A 16937-nucleotide genomic window follows, 5' to 3' on the forward strand; every position below is an offset into this window, starting at 1 on the left:
AGAGATTTCTGCTTCTTGTCTTCAGACTTTTCCTTCACCTCAAAGTTTTTCATCGATATCTCATGGGTCAGCAATGAGCCGATGAGTTCGTCATATTTGTAGGTGGTTAAGTTCTGAGCTTCCTCAACAACGGTCTTCTTTGCTTCCCAGTCTTTAGGAAGACTCCTGAGTATCTTTTTGACTTGTTCTTCCTCAGTGAAGATCTTCCCAAGTCTCTTGAGCTCATTTTTGATGTTGGTAAACCTTGCATTCATGTCAGATATGCCCTCATCATTGTTCATCTCGAACAGCTCGTACAGTCTCATCTGTTGGTTCACCTTGGACTCCTTTACTTTATTGGTTCCTTCGTAGGTGACCTCCAGCTTCTTCTAGATCTCTTGCGCCGACTCACAACCTGAAATTTTATTATATTCTGCAGCATCGAGCGCACAGTGAAGCATATTAATAGCCGAAGCGTGATTTTGAAGCTTCTTGAGATCATCCTCTGTCCATTTGGCCTCAGCTTTTACAACTGTTTGGCCAGCCACAACTTCGACAGGTACAAATGGGCCTTGGACTATGGATAGCCAGGCACTCATGTTTGTAGCCTGAATGAAATTTTTCATCCTATTCTTCTAGAAGGTATAGTTAGACCCGAAGAATAGGGGAGGCCGAGTAATGGACAGCCCCTCAGGTAAGATCTGAGTTGTTTGGTTTCCTGGGAGAAACCGAGTGCTGTTTTCGCCCATAGTGGGGATCAGCTCAAGGTGGTTAAACCTTTTACAGTGAGCTTTTAAGCTCTGATACCACTTGTTGGTCCCTTATAACGTTACAAGTATAGTTCCAAGGGGGGGTTAGGAACTATTTAAACTTTTTCAATTTAGGGCAGACTTCTTTTCTTAAGAGAAAAGGTTTTTAACAGCGGCGCTGAGTAAACAGCAAGATACTGGCTTAGTCAACTGGTGACTAGGTCAGTTTCTTAACTTGAGTCAAGATATAGCACTTAGAGTCTATTCCTGAGCTCAGATGTTCGATGCGCACAACTCAACTTGACCTCTTTACTTGGTCAGTTTTTGGTTATTTAAGCAAGCAATATATATAAGGAGTTTAAGGTAAGAAATATGTTACTCAGCAGATTTATCCAGGTTCGGCTTCTAAGCCTACGTCCTGTCCCCGGAACACGTTCCGAGCTTTCGAATCCTCTATTGAGCTCTTTAAAGGTAGAGCCTCAAACCTTTTACAATCTTAGCAACTGAGTATAACAAGAGTACCTTCCTCTATACCTCTACTCAATCCTAATCTCTCGCTGAGTACTATAATCGAGTACTCAGCCTCTCCTTTCTAATCTCTAGAAATGATAAGTGTTTGTCCTAAACAATGATTGCTAAGACACCTTAGATGATTGAATAATCACTCTAGACTTTTACACAAAAGATATGAAATTTAGTGTAAGATTGCTTTGCTTTTTGCCTGCAGAACTTGCGTAGAAATTTGGTCAGCGTAATGGCTTAATCAAGTTCTGTGTAGAATAAAGCTTCTGATGGCACTATTTATAGAGACGTCTGGACATCGGTCATTTTGAATTTCGAAATAACCGTTGGAGGGAAACGGCTTCCTATCGTTGTCATCCTAACTTGCTCAGAGCTCTCGGCCAATCAGATTTGAGTGTCTTCTGTCCTCGGTCAGCTTTTGGTCAGCTCGGCAGAGTGTCTCTCCATTTATGGTAATGTCAACTAGACAGCATACTGTGTCGTCTGAACTTTACCCAAAGTGGAAACACTTTGTCTGGAAGTTTTCCTTAGCCAGCTGCTGTCTTGTACGCTTTGTCGAATCAACTTAGCAGCTTCGTTCTGAAGTTGTTCCCTGAAGGTCTTCCAGATCCTTCTTTTGCTGAGTTGCGTTTTGTCCATAACGACAACGTTTTGACATACGCGGGCCGAGTTACTTTAAACTGTTTGACTTGGGCTTTGACTTCCGTATTGGGCTTGGGCCTTTTAATCCTTGTGTCTTATAAACAATTTAACTCAACATTGAACAAACACATTAGTAGAATAAATCAAAGCATTTAAACTTAATGTGTTTAGAATATTATACTTAAACAATTTTGTCAAATCAAAATTATGTGGAAAGGTGTTTCAACATATTTAAGTAATCATAAAGTGTTCATATAAGCATGAAGTGTGACTATACTTTATAATAAGTCAGTAAACTTAAAACAACCCCAAGTCAAGTAATATGTTCATGGGACTAACATAGTGCTATTGTGACTTGCATGTAATAGTGTCTTCTATTATGAACAGAGAGCTGATCTCACAAGCTTTAGATATGGAGACATCTAGGCAATTATATGGATTCAGTGAAAAAGTTCATTAGGATTGAGGACCCGACTTGAGATAACAGGATGGATGGATTTATCTCACTAGTAGAAAATTATCAAATTGTGACGGAATATTGTGACAGAATTATTTCCATCACAAAGTTCAAACGGATTTCCGTCACTAAGTGTTCTGTCAAAGTTTGAGACGGAAATTTCAGACGGAATGAAATTTTCCGTCAAAATGAACTAGCGGGAGAATTCCCGCGATCATGCGTGACGGAATGCGAGATGGAAATTACTCCGTCACGATGCGATGACATTTTTAGAGACGTTTTTTTATCTATTCTGTCACAATGGAAAAGTAGTTTTATAAATTTTTGTTAAATAAAATTGATTTAAAAAAGCCAAATATATATATATATATATATATATATATATATAATAATTTTAATTTTTAAATCAATAAAAATTCTTAAAAAGAAAATTAGAAAAACATTATAATTATTTTCTAAAAAAAACATTATAAGTATCTATATATATTAAATTTAACATTCTATAATATTATAGCTATAGTAGTAGTATATATAAAAGTGGTGGAACCAATTTCAATTTCTGCTCTTTACACATTTTCCCTTGAACTTTTACAATTTTCTCCTACAATAGGGTCTCGTGGGTCATTTCATCTCCTTACCAGCCAATGTTAAAAACGACAATGTATCCCAAGACGAAATACAAAAACCGCACAAACTCTTCTCTCCTTTATTTCCTCCTATGTCCTTTTATCTGTCTTACTCCTATATATCTTTCTCTCTCATTTCTTCTCAACTCCTCTCAACCTAACCCTAGCTTCCAAGATATCGATGCGGGTTTGACGCCGACGATCTTCTGAGTGTCCAATGAGTTTCTTCTATTTTCTCCCCTTTTATTTTGTTTCTCATGTTCTGTTGTGCGAAAAGTTTAGGGTTTCTCTGTATCGCATGTGATTTGAGCATTTCTTCTACTATTTCCTGATGTCATGCTTGGTAAGTCCAATTTCAAGGTTATACTGTTTTATGTTTTCAATTTCTTTGAACAATTTTGGCTCCCTTCTCTGATCGGTTGTTAACTTTGTAGGGTTTCATGTCTGTGGCCTCCATTTGAGGGTTTGTTCCATTATTTTCTGATTTAGTGACTGATGTGCTTTGATTGCATCTCCCATATGTTTCTTCACTTGCGGTTTTTTTCTGCTCCTGATTTCAGGTAATAGCGATTTTAATTTCTATGCCCTTCAGTTTTTGATCGATTTTAATTTCTAAGTTCTCTATATTTCAATATCCAACAACCAAAATAATTTATTGTAGGATGTAATATTAGATGAGCATGGATTAGATATGGATGCGCATGGATTAGATATGGATCATATATCTCGATTCTTTATTTTTTTATGTATTTGTGTTCTCAGTTCAGCGGTGATTTACTTCTAGGTTGTAATATTGGATGAGCATGGATTAGATATAGAATCTGAGCATATGGCTGAGTTGGTAGCAAATGCAAGCAATATTGTGAGAATATGTTTCCCTTTCTAATGCTTATTTTTATGTAATTTGAGCAGCATAATGTACAATGAAGTCATAGTTTTCCTTATCTGCAGGGAGCTTCAAGATTATCATGTTGTATTGGTGGTCCTTATGGTCATGGTGATAAAATAAGAAAGCGTGCTAATGTATCGATCAGATTGTCATACATGGTTTGAATTATCAGATTGCTTCGCTTATTATTATCGAGCAGCTTTATCGGTAAGTCTATGTGATGTGCAACCCTTTTGAAACACATATTTTGTCAAACCCGATCCAAAATAAAATCGGATATGACAGTGAGACATTAACACAGACGTGAACGAGTCGGAAGTAACATCTCACAATCAAATGTTAAGAATTACAAATCTTTGTTTTTACTTAAAAACATTTTCTACATATACTTTTACATTTGTAAAAGGTCGAAAATCATTTATAATTTCCAATTACGAATCCTTTTCTCGTGCGTTTTACCAAAACGAGTTCAAAACATAGAAAATTACTCCAATTCTAACATGTTAACTTTTAATTTGTCTAATCTCATAAATTAACACCATAATTAGACATTCAAACCAAAATCCAGCATACCACAACTTCTTTACCCTTTCAAAATTGGCAACTCGGGTGCCTAAACATTCATAAGCACAAAACAAACTTATATCTACATGTACAAAATGGTATGCAATACCCTAGAAGACGACTTGGACAATCGTGGCCATATCCAATCCTCGCCCTAGTATCGAACACTTCCCTCAGTACCTCGTACTTCTTCGACTAAAAACATTAAAACATTTGAAAATATGAGACTAAAATCTCAGTAAGCAACTATCAACTATAGAAACTAGTTTTTACGTAAAATAGCTATATGTATACATTTGTGAAAACATTTAACCAAACCAAACTTTAAACTTATTAACTTGTAAACAACATCCAATTAAAACGGAATTTTAATCAATAATCTCAAATCAAACTTTAATCAAAATATAATGATTCTTATATAAACATTTACTAAAAACCAAAGTTCGAATCAAATTCAACATCGTATCCATCACTGAGTATCCCCTCGTAAATCAATCCACAACACACAAACATAATCGAGACGTCTCTTTAACCATGCCTAATCCCGTATTGGTCGTACCCAATACTTCGCTGCCAATACCCAATTAGGTCTTTAGACTGTGTACACAGGCCATGTTCCTCACTGAAAATGGCCTTCAAATATCAAACCACCCGTCCGGACTACTCCTGATGGATACAAACTTTACCCAAAATCCAAACAAACTTCAATTGTATACATTTTCTCATCAAATAGATCAAACTTTACTACAATCATCAATAAACCGAAATCCAACATTTACTGAATCAAAATAGCAATTGAACCCCTGAAGAAATCCAATTTAACACCAATTGAACCAAAATATCATTAAAACCCTTAAAGAAATCCAATTGAACATTAATTGATCCAAAATAACATTAAAACCCTTAAGGAAATCCAACTGAACACTAATTGACCCAAAACAACATTAAAACCCTTAAAGAAATTCAAATCAACATCAACTGAACCAAATATCCCTTAAGAAAACCAATTCAACATCAATTGAACCAAATAATAATCAAACTCTTAAGAAAACCATTTCAACATCAAGGTATGAATCAAAATAGTCTAAAATTACCATTGTGAACTCATTTCCTTCAAACTTGAACACAAACTCAAATCAACAACCAATACTCAAATCATTTCTAAGAAAACCCTTAGGAAACAAATTCATGAAAATTTATAGCTCAATATACATATATTTATACATTCAAACCAAAAACTAGTTGATAGTTACTTACCTTAGCCTAATTTGAGAAGAACACCACCAAAACCCTAAATCTGTCCCAAATCTGCCTAGCCCGTATTCATTGTACACTACTCCAAATCACAATCCCTCCGGTCAGAAGTTGCTTCTATGTGTCTAGAGTCTCCAGTTTAAATTTGAGGTGATTTGGATGGTTAGATCTCCAGCAACACCCAAAACGGTGGAGCTGCCCTGTTTTGGTGGGTGGTGGAAGGTGGAGTGAGAATGGAGGAGAAAGATGTAGAAGCTTATCCTTGTGATCTAAAATGATCACAATGCTGAAAACAAGGCTTATATAGCCCACTATATTAACTGTAAAATGTCATTTTTGGTCCCTCAAAATCCAATTTCTTTTAAAATTCACTCTAAACTTATAATTACTTTTAAAGATATGCAATTACCCTCTAAACTATACCCGTAACATCCAATTAATCGAACAATCCTAAAACGAATATAATATAACTTAGGGTTCGGGATATAATAAATAAAAAATTAAGGACACAGACGTGACATATTTTCCATGTTTAAATCAACAGAAAGGTTGCTTGGTAAAAGATTTGTTAAAGATGGCCAACCCTTCTGATTTTGGTTCTCTTGCAATATGAAGATCACTTATACAAGCTTAGCAGGCTTTATTTTAATAGGATTAAGTGTTTTTAATGAGAGAGAACTCGAAGCTTCAATCAATATTATGATTGTCCTATTTACCATTATCTCATCTGGAAATATATGTGATTATGCCGTTAACATGAACTTGAGTAAGTTGAATTCTTAAAATATTCTTTTACCAACTCTATTACATTTTTTTTTGAAACAATAGTTACTAAACTATAATATTTACCATCAAACAGTAATGTTTTCAATGGCTAAATAGAAATTGAGTTAGTTGAGCTTGTATATGCCTTGTAGGTAAATGAATTATAACATGTTCAATAGGAAGTAGTTATTACTGTAATGTTTTCATATGTAGTCATCCATTGCCAAGTTTTATTCAATTTGGATTTTTTCCTTTTTTTCTCTAAACATTTTTTTAACTCTGTTTTATTTTGTCAATTTCTATTGATGGTTACACTGTTCCTGAAGTGTGCGCATTGCAGATTTGCAGGTTTTAATATGAATGTCAATGGAACACTACTCTTAGTTGTACCAATTATAAGGTTGTTGCTGTCAAGGTGATTTGAGAGTGTTTTTTCTTTTTATTATGAAGTGTGAAGTAGCAGAGTAGATAATATGAATATCAATGAAACACAATGCTTGGTTTATGAATATAATAGAACACTATTAATTGTGCCAATTGCATTCTCTAGCACGTTTAAGTGCATTCTTTGCCTTTTTCTGTGTTTTTGATCTTGTTAGAAGGTGCCTTTGATGTATTCTGCAATTTGGATTGTTGGTCAATAGGCTATTTAAATGTGTTTAGTTAAGTTTCAAATTTGATGTTCAATAGACTGTTTAACTGTGTTTATTTAAGTTTCAGATTTGTTATTAAACATAAATAGGCTATTAAACATAGTTATTAAATTAAGCCTTTCCATTTTATATATTTATTTGTGTGCCTTTATCTGAAATAAATAAATATGAGATTATTTATTTGGTTTTTGGGTTTTCTTTACTTATTCTCTTTGATTTTTGGTTGGGTGGAATACTGAACTTTAAATTTTAATACTTCTTTATGTAATATTAGCTTACAATGTTTTTTCGGGGATTTTTTGGTGATTTTTCGGGGGCGGGACAGGGATCCCAACGGTTCGGAGCTAGTAACATCCATCCCTGTCCAAATTTAGTTTTTGGGGGTAAAATGTCCCTGCCCCTGCACCCAAAATTTTTAGTTTTTTCCCCGACCCCGTCGGTTCGAATCCCCATGGTTTTTGGGAAATCCCCGCCCTGTTGCCACCACTAATCACACGCTTACCGGATGTGATAATTAGTTTCAATTGGAGGAATTAATGAAGGAATACTAAGTCACTGTTAGCCTTTGATATAAAAAAGAGTTGTATCTAGAGACATGTTGTAGATTCTGCAAGTCCAATTTCAGAGATACTTTTGTCACATGATGGATCCAAACAATTTTTTTTTTTGAATTTAGTTAGGAAAGTGCTTTTTTGATACTTGTTAACATGTTCCGTTTTCGTAGCTTTTAATTTACTTGTTTATTCTCTTTCTCTTCAGGTTTGCAGGTCTTCTACTTTGCAAAGGGATGCTATACGTTCTATATCATGTTAGAGTGGACAGATGCATGCGTGTCTAAGTGTTGTGAAGATGCGTTATCAAATGGTGTACATTTTGGATCCTAATTTATATAGAACCCCAAAACTTTTTAGATGATTAGAATATTATACAAGTAACTAGACTAGTTTTGTAATTACTCCCTCCGTTTTTGAAAGGATGTCACAAAGTACAATTTTTCATTTTTTTGAAAGGATGTCATGTTAGCAAATCAATAAAATATTTAGTCCTTTTTCTCAATTTTACCCTTCATCATTTACCAACTGTTGGCCCAAAATAAAATAAATTTTATTTTTATGTATATAGAAAGCTTATGTTTAATTTAGGGTATAGTTTCTACTTTTGTCTAGAAAATAATGAAAAATACACTTGTAAACTAACCGCCAATCGATGAGAAAGTTCGGAACTACGCAGGGCGTGTCTTCCAATACGCGGGGCGTAGATCAAGCAACCAAAGAAGGTCTGCTTCAGAGGCTCCAATACGCGGGACGTAACCTCAGAGACGCCACGCGTAAAACTTGGCAACAAGGCGTTTCGAGATCAGAAGCTCCAACACGCGGGGCGTCCATTCTCATACGCAGGACATACTTCCTTACGCGGGACGTAATGCCAAGTACGCTACGCGTATGCACCATCAACAAAACGCGCCAACTCTAGAAGCTGCACTACGCGGGGCGTAATCAACATTACGCGAGGCGTAACCAAGAATAGGCGGGGCGTATCGTCTCTTTCGGCAACAGTTGGAAGGAGTCAACAGCAGTTTGTGGAAGTTGAGGTAGTGGGATGATGTGGCATTGGTGGTTAGTGGTAGTTGGAGGAAGTTGAGGAGGTTAAGTTAGTTGGTTAGAGTTAGTTGGAGTTAGTTGAGTTAGTTGGTGAATAATTATCAAAATGCCACTGAATAATTACCAAAATACCACTCCAAAATACTATAAATAGACCCCCTCCCCTTCATTAAAAATCACACTCAACACACAACAAAACCCCTCTCTAAAGGTTACTCTCAATGCTCTCTTTTTGGTTCTTAGCTCTTAGCTCCTAGTTCTTCAAGTTCTTCTAAGTTTTTCTTTTCGTTCTTCGTTTTTCTTAGTTTTAATCCCTCATTTAGCTTCCTTTAGCTTCAATTCAAGTCCCAAAGCCTCTTTTCAAGTTTCTCGACTCAAATTAGTGTTTTTAAGTCGTTACTCTGTTCAAGTTTCAATTAGAATTTCCTTTCTAAAGTAATTTTCCAGATTCGTTCATCCTTTTTCAAAGCTCAATTCTGTCCATTTAAAGTCATTTTTTGCTTTCAATCCCTTCGACAAAGTTGTTCCTAACGTTCTGAAGTTCGATCTAGTGTATTTACTTTCCCAATTCCGTGCCCAGAAACTCTATTTACAAGCTGATCTTTGCACCTCAAATCATTTTAGACATTCTGTTTCCAGATTTTTCCAGATTCGACTAGTCATTTTCAATCCTCAATTACGTCTATTTAAAGTCCGTTTTAGCCTTCGGTCCCTTATAGAAGTTTGTTCCTGACATTCCGAAATTAAATTTAGCCTGTTTACTCGTCCAATTCCGTGTTCTTAAACGCCTAAACGAGCCTCCCAAAGTTGAAGATTAAATCTGCCCCATTTGCCTACCAACGTTTTGCTATTGCCAAGATCATATACCGTACGGGCCCGACCGGTTGCAGCTCTCCAAGAACTTCCAGCCGACACCAAAATTCAACATCAATCCGAGATAGCTATTGTGGCTCCGAGTTTGTTGTTGAATTCCAATTTATTTTAATTACATTTCAATTCCTTGTATTTGATTTGTTCTTCCATTTCAATTGAATTAGCTATATGTTTAGTATAGAAGTTCTTCAATTGTAATTCATTTTTAATTTTATGCTTACCTCAAACACATGTATTCAAACCTTGATTTACATCAATAAAATACCGATTTTTCACCAAATCTCGTGTCAATTTCGCACTTTAAATTCCTTTATTTTCTCGTCTTCAATTTACCCGCATTAGCTTAAATAAAACAATTTATCTAGCAAAGTTTCTATAACGGCGCTAGAGACCAAAGATGGACTTTTTCAATCCTTGCGTCCCTCGCCAATCGTTTCGTTTAGAATTCAAGTTTTGGCGCGCAAATTCCATAAACTTAACCATTTCAATTGAGAAGTAATCTTCTCTGGCACGCCCGCACCCTAACCACACGTGACAAGGTTGAAATTAGCATATTCGCAAAATATCGCTAACATCGTTGGCCCAAAATAAAATAAATTTTATTTTTATGTATATAGAAAGCTTATGTTTAATTTAGGGTATAGTTTCTATTTTTGTCTAGAAAATAATGAAAAATGCACTTGTAAACTAACCGCCAACCGATGAGAAAGTTCGGCACTACGCAGGGCGTGCCTTCCAATACGCGGGGCGTAGATTAAGCAACTAGAGAAGGTCTGCTTCAGAGGCTCCAATACGCGGGACGTAACCTCAGAGACGCCGCGCGTAAAACTTGGCAACAAGGCGTTTCGAGATCAGAAGCTCCAACACGCGGGGCGTCCATTCTCATACGCAGGACATACTTCCTTACGCGGGACGTAATGTCAAGTACGCCACGCGTATGCACCATCAACAAAACGCGCCAACTCTAGAAGCTGCACTACGTGGGGCGTAATCAACATTACGCGAGGCGTAACCAAGAATACGTGGGGCGTATCGTCTCTTCCGGCAGCAGTTGGAAGGAGTCAACAGCAGTTTGTGGAAGTTGAGGTAGTGGGATGATGTGGCATTGGTGGTTAGTGGTAGTTGGAGGAAGTTGAGGAAGTTAAGTTAGTTGGTTAGAGTTAGTTGGAGTTAGTTGAGTTAGTTGGTGAATAATTACCAAAATGCCACTGAATAATTACCAAAATACCACTCCAAAATACTATAAATAGACCCCCTCCCCTTCATTAAAAATCACACTCAACACACAACAAAACCCCTCTCTAAAGGTTACTCTCAATGCTCTCTTTTTGGTTCTTAGCTCTTAGCTCCTAGTTCTTCAAGTTCTTCTAAGTTTTTCTTTTCGTTCTTCGTTTTTCTTAGTTTTAATCCCTCATTTAGCTTCCTTTAGCTTCAATTCAAGTCCCAAAGCCTCTTTTCAAGTTTCTCGACTCAAATTAGTGTTTTTAAGTCGTTACTCTGTTCAAGTTTCAATTAGAATTTCCTTTCTAAAGTAATTTTCCAGATTCGTTCATCCTTTTTCAAAGCTTAATTCTGTCCATTTAAAATCATTTTTTTCTTTCAATCCCTTCGACAAAGTTGTTCCTAACGTTCTGAAGTTCGATCTAGTGTATTTACTTTCCCAATTCCGTGCCCAGAAACTCTATTTACAAGCTGATCTTTGCACCTCAAATCATTTTAGACATTCTGTTTTCAGATTTTTCCAGATTCGACTAGTCATTTTCAATCCTCAATTACGTCTATTTAAAGTCCGTTTTAGCCTTCGGTCCCTTATAGAAGTTTGTTCCTGACATTCCGAAATTAAATTTAGCCTGTTTACTCGTCCAATTCCGTGTTCTTAAACGCCCAAACGGGCCTCCCAAAGTTGAAGATTAAATCTGCCCCATTTGCCTACCAACGTTTTGCTATTGCCAAGATCATATATCGTACGGGCCCGACCGGTTGCAGCTCTCCAAGAACTTCCAGCCGACACCAAAATTCAACATCAATCCGAGATAGCTATTGTGGCTCCGAGTTTGTTGTTGAATTCCAATTTATTTTAATTACATTTCAATTCCTTGTATTTGATTTGTTCTTCCATTTCAATTGAATTAGCTATATGTTTAGTATAGAAGTTCTTCAATTGTAATTCATTTTTAATTTTATGCTTACCTCAAACACATGTATTCAAACCTTGATTTACATCAATAAAATACCGATTTTTCACCAAATCTCGTGTCAATTTCGCACTTTAAATTCCTTTATTTTCTCGTCTTCAATTTACCCGCATTAGCTTAAATAAAACAATTTATCTAGCAAAGTTTCTATAACGGCGCTAGAGACCCAAGAGGGACTTTTTCAATCCTTGCGTCCCTCTCCAATCGTTTCGTTTAGAATTCAAGTTTTGGCGCGCAAATTCCATAAACTTAACCATTTCAATTGAGAAGTAATCTTCTCTGGCACGCCCGCACCCTAACCACACGTGACAAGGTTGAAATTAGCATATTCGCAAAATATCGCTAACAATTTTTGGCACGCCCAGTGGGACATTTTGTTTTCAGCTTAGCCAAAAATTGCAAAACCCATCACACACGTTTTTTTTCTCACACTCAGCTTTTCAATTTAGTTTATTATTATTCCATGCTCTTACTTTATGCAATTTTATTCGCTTTATTTTCATAATAAATTTGATTTAATCATTTTTTCTATTATCCACGGAGAATGCCTCTGAACATCAATAGGTGTAAAGCAATCAAACCATGACGAGGACAACATACGAAGATGCAAGGGATGCTACAATACCGGTGTATTTTGGTGGTTTCAATCGAGATCGACATTTTACAATAAGTACAACCGGATTGTGGGTCCATTGGTACACCGTCTTTAGATGCTACGACGATGGCTATGTTCAGTTTATTCATAGCGATGAACATAATATTGATTGCAAGTGTTGTGCTTACGTTCAAACCGCGTCATTCTATGATGATCAATATGGTTGCTACGTGGAGCAAGTCTAGGAATCCCATAAAAATCCACATGGTCCTGATTATATTGAGGTATGGGAGCACCTTCGAATGAGTAATCCTCGTTGCCGAGGTAGTTATATTTGCAATTATAGGGATGAAAACCTCCATTTCCATCGTCCTTGTCGGCAATCTTGCTTCGAAAGAAGTACGATCATGGCACCAGTCGAGCATAAGACCTATGAAAAGTTTGAGTGCTCCGATATGAGCTACGACCAAAATTCTTTCGAGGATTCTAGTTGTGTGGCAGAGATGGAAGCAGCCCAAGTGGTTGAGGATGATGGAGAAATCAAATCATTACTTATGGAGGAGAACCAACCAAAGGACGATGAATATCAACAAAGAATGGACCAACTCGAGAAACAGGCGGACATTACATCGGCTAATATAGTGGCTTCTTTAAGAGCCTGCATTGAAAGCTATTGGGGGGCAATCCAAAAGGAAGAATTTCATCACAATACGAAGTTAGAAGCATCTCCCACACTCCCAACTCCTCCAAAAACAAAGATGCCTAATGATGAAACGATAATGGAAAGTCAAGAGCATGGAGATGATCCCTATGACTATGATTCTAGGTCCATGCAAGAGGATGACGCCGCTTCCAATGATCTTGATTCGGGGAGCATCCACGAAACTCCTATAGAAATTCAAGAAGAAGAAGGAGATGTTCTTAGGAGCTATGACTCAGAATCCAACGTGGATGATGTAGCGTCTAGTGATCTTGATTCGGGGGGCAGCATAGAGGAAGCAACTCAACAAGAACCCACTCTAGAAGTACTGCCCATATATGCAAATCCCCAAAGGTCAATGGGATTTTTATGGAGCCTCGACATGAACAAGAAGACAGTGGTACAAGCCCATGAGGAGGATGAAGATGTATCTCATGACCTCAATTCAGGTTTCAGCTAGGACGATGATGACCTATCAGATACTCCGAACTCGGGGGGCATCCACGAAACTCTTATAGCAATTCAAGAAGAAGAAGGATATGTTTCTAGGAGCCTCGACATGAACGAGAAGGAAGTTGTGCAAACCCAAGACGAGGATGAAGATGTATCTCATGAACTCAATTCAGGTTTCAACCAGGAGGATGATGACCTATCAGATACTCCGAACTCGGGGGGCATCCACGAAATGCCTATAGAGATTCAAGAAGAAGAACGAGATGTTTCTAGGAGCTATGACTCAGAATCCAACCAAGAGGATGATGTCGTGTCTAGTGATCTTGATTCGGGGGGCAGCATAGAGGAAGCAACTCAACAAGAACCCACTCTAGAAGTGTTGCCCAGAGATGCAAATACCCCAAAGACAATGGAAGTTCTATGGAGTCCTGACATGAACAAGAAGGCAGTTATACTAGCCTAGGAAGTGGATGAAGATATATCTCATGATCTCAATTCGGATTTCAGTCAGGAGGGTGATGACCCATCAAACACTTCTAACTCGGGAGGCATCCACGAAGCACCTGTAGAAATTCAAGAAGATGAGGAAGATGTTTCTTAGAGCTATGATTCAGAATCCAGTCAAGACGATGAGGTATCCAACCCGAGGGACATCCAACTGGAAGAGGTTCAACAAGAATTTATTCTGAAAGAATCTCTCATTTTTGTGAAGTCTTCAAAATCAGAAGATTTTATGAAAAGTTGTGATATCGAAGAAGAAGCGGCTTCAGAAACACATGAAGAAGTTTTCTATGATTGTAATTCGCAACTCAGTCACGATGAAGAAAACTTCTATGATCATGGTTTGGGGGGCAGTCAAGATCAAGAGATTAATCGAGAATCCACCCCAAAAATACCTCTAATGATTCTTCCAGCAACTCATGTTTTTCCAAAGCCTATGATCACTATGAAGTTGGTTAACTCGAGTAGAAGATCAAGTTTGCAATCCATGATTCTACTTGTCATCAGTCTACTCCAGTTGTCCTACCATACAAACAAGTCACAAGGTTTTTACTTCTTAACCGTGTTTATTCATTTAGACTCTAGTTTACAAATACTTTTTATTATACGGAAAGAGAGTCATGAAAATAAGAGTCTAGACATGGAAACTCATATCCCTCTGGTAGAGATGTTACTGAGCATTTTATTGTATGAGGCGATAACATAATGTTGTACTTACAACATAGCCCATAAGACCATTCATGGTCAAAATAAGTTGGCGTTGTTGCCAGCACAAAAAAAAAAGAAAAAGAAAAAATATTTCAGTTTTCAAAATATATTATTTATGTTCATACTTCCATTTGGTTCATATTTTCTACTTTTGTTTTCGCATCTTCTTCATTTGCTTCAAACTCTAACTCACAAACCAGAACACTCAATCATTACCATTTCTAAATCGTACTTGTTATCTATTAGTTGATTCCGGTTAATTAAAATACCCAGAACCAAGCTTTTGGAAATTATTGATCTCAAAATCATAATTTCCATCAAACAATTGTTCTGGTTAGCTTTTTTCCCAAAATTGATTTCATCCGTCATAAACCACCTTTTCCTTCAAAACCAATCTCAATTTCTTCGTTGGTATCCAAATCATAACTCTCAACTTTCATTTTGTTCAAAACGATTTCCTATAACCTCAATCAAATCCACTCAAAAATCAATCAAAAACACAGAACAACTCAATTTGTCTCTCAAATTCTCTGCCAAAATCGGCCTTTTTTTATCAATCCTTATATTCGTAGAAATCGTTCTTTAGCATCTAATTAGTCTAAACAAGGTCTCAATTCCCAAAATTAGTTCTTCAATCTCCAGTTCCTCAGAAAAGCTTTCAATTTTCAGAAACTTCAAATCCGAAATTCTCTTAGTTTAATCGACCAATTCTCAAATCGTTTTTTGCAATCTCTTAGTTAAGTCAGTAAAATCATTACCCAATCCTCGGTTCAAGCTTTCTTAGTCTAAACCAAATTTCGCCATTGTTAAGTTCTTCGAAGCTTCAAGCATTTTCTGTGAAACCAAGATCACCGAAACCCCATTTTCGAGTCATTCTTAGTTTACACACCTATTCCAAATCATATTTGGGAGCTTTTTATTGATCTCAATCAATTAAAAAGACCCAGAAACAAGCTTTTGAGTTTTTCATCATTGAAAAATTCATCAAACAACCTTTCTGGTGAGCCGTTTTCCAAATTTTATTTAGAGTTCGTTAGCTGATCATTTTAGCCCAAATTAATTTTAATCTCTTTATTGACATCAATTCTAGAACTCTCAATTTTTATTTCGTAAAAAACGACATCCTATAGCCTTCTAAATCGCCCCTAAAGTACCATCCACGAAACAGAATCAAGCTTTTGGTTTTTTCAACCATCAAACAATTATTCTGTCGCCCAATTTTCAATAATTTATTCCGACTCATTTACTCGATCTTTTTCTGAAATTCCAGCTCTAAACCCTTCCTTCGCACACTAACTTCAAATACTAGCATTCGTTTCGCTATAATCCGACCTCTACAGCTCCCGAAATTGAGCCCGAAAGTCCCACAAAAGCATCAATTTAGTCCCATTTTGCTGTTGACTTGGTGGTAAATTTCTGCTCAAGTCCCTGAACTCTCCGAATTACTTCAAATTCGCCCAGCATTACCCGGACGACGCAACAGCCCCCGAGCCGATTTTCTGGAGGTCCAATCCTCAATTTCACGCATCCCAACGACATCAAAGAGATCGGTTAATTTTATTTCATCCCGTACATATTTGTTTGTGTCACTTATTTACATTTCTAGCTTTAAAGTTATTATTTCTTTTTAAGTTGTAATTTTCATGCTTTATTATTATTTGCAATACTGAAAAATAGTTACAAAATCAATAAAAAAAAATAAAAAAAAGGGAAAGAAAGAAAAAATCCTAAATACATTCTTCTGTGTACAAATTTTCAATCCTAGTCAATTTATACACAAAAGAGGGGGGCAATTGTTGGCCCAAAATAAAATAAATTTTATTTTTATGTATATAGAAAGCTTATGTTTAATTTAGGGTATAGTTTCTATTTTTGTTTAGAAAATAATGAAAAATACACTTGTAAACTAACCGCCAACCGATGAGAAAGTCCGGCACTACGCAGGGCGTGTCTTCCAATATGCGGGGCGTAGATCAAGCAACCAGAGAAGGTTTGCTTCAGAGGCTCCAATACGCGGGACGTAACCTCAGAGACGCCACGCGTAAAACTTGGCAATAAGGCGTTTCGAGATCAGAAGCTCCAACACGTGGGGCATCCATTCTCATACGCAGGACATACTTCCTTACGCGGGACGTAATGCCAAGTACGCCACGCGTATGCACCATCAACAAAACGTGCCAACTCTAGAAGCTGCACTACGCGGGGCGTAAT

General features: G+C 36.8%; 1 long non-coding RNA gene across 4 annotated transcripts; it reads left to right on the forward strand.

The window, feature by feature from the left end:
- The first annotated feature begins 3018 nt into the window (after nt 1-3018).
- LOC136217960 (uncharacterized) lies at nt 3019-8156 on the forward strand. 4 transcript variants are annotated; one of them, XR_010683585.1, is made up of 6 exons: nt 3022-3318; nt 3410-3535; nt 3738-3837; nt 3927-4071; nt 6788-6862; nt 7860-8156. It is a non-coding gene; the product is annotated as an uncharacterized lncRNA (long non-coding RNA). The 4 variants fall into 4 exon arrangements; XR_010683584.1 differs by having other exon boundaries at nt 3023-3318; nt 3760-3837; XR_010683586.1 differs by having other exon boundaries at nt 3019-3318; nt 3410-3837; nt 6788-6847.
- The last annotated feature ends 8781 nt before the right edge of the window (nt 8157-16937 follow it).

This window comes from Euphorbia lathyris, chromosome 2 (assembly GCF_963576675.1).
Source record: "Euphorbia lathyris chromosome 2, ddEupLath1.1, whole genome shotgun sequence".
NCBI lineage: Eukaryota > Viridiplantae > Streptophyta > Magnoliopsida > Malpighiales > Euphorbiaceae > Euphorbia > Euphorbia lathyris.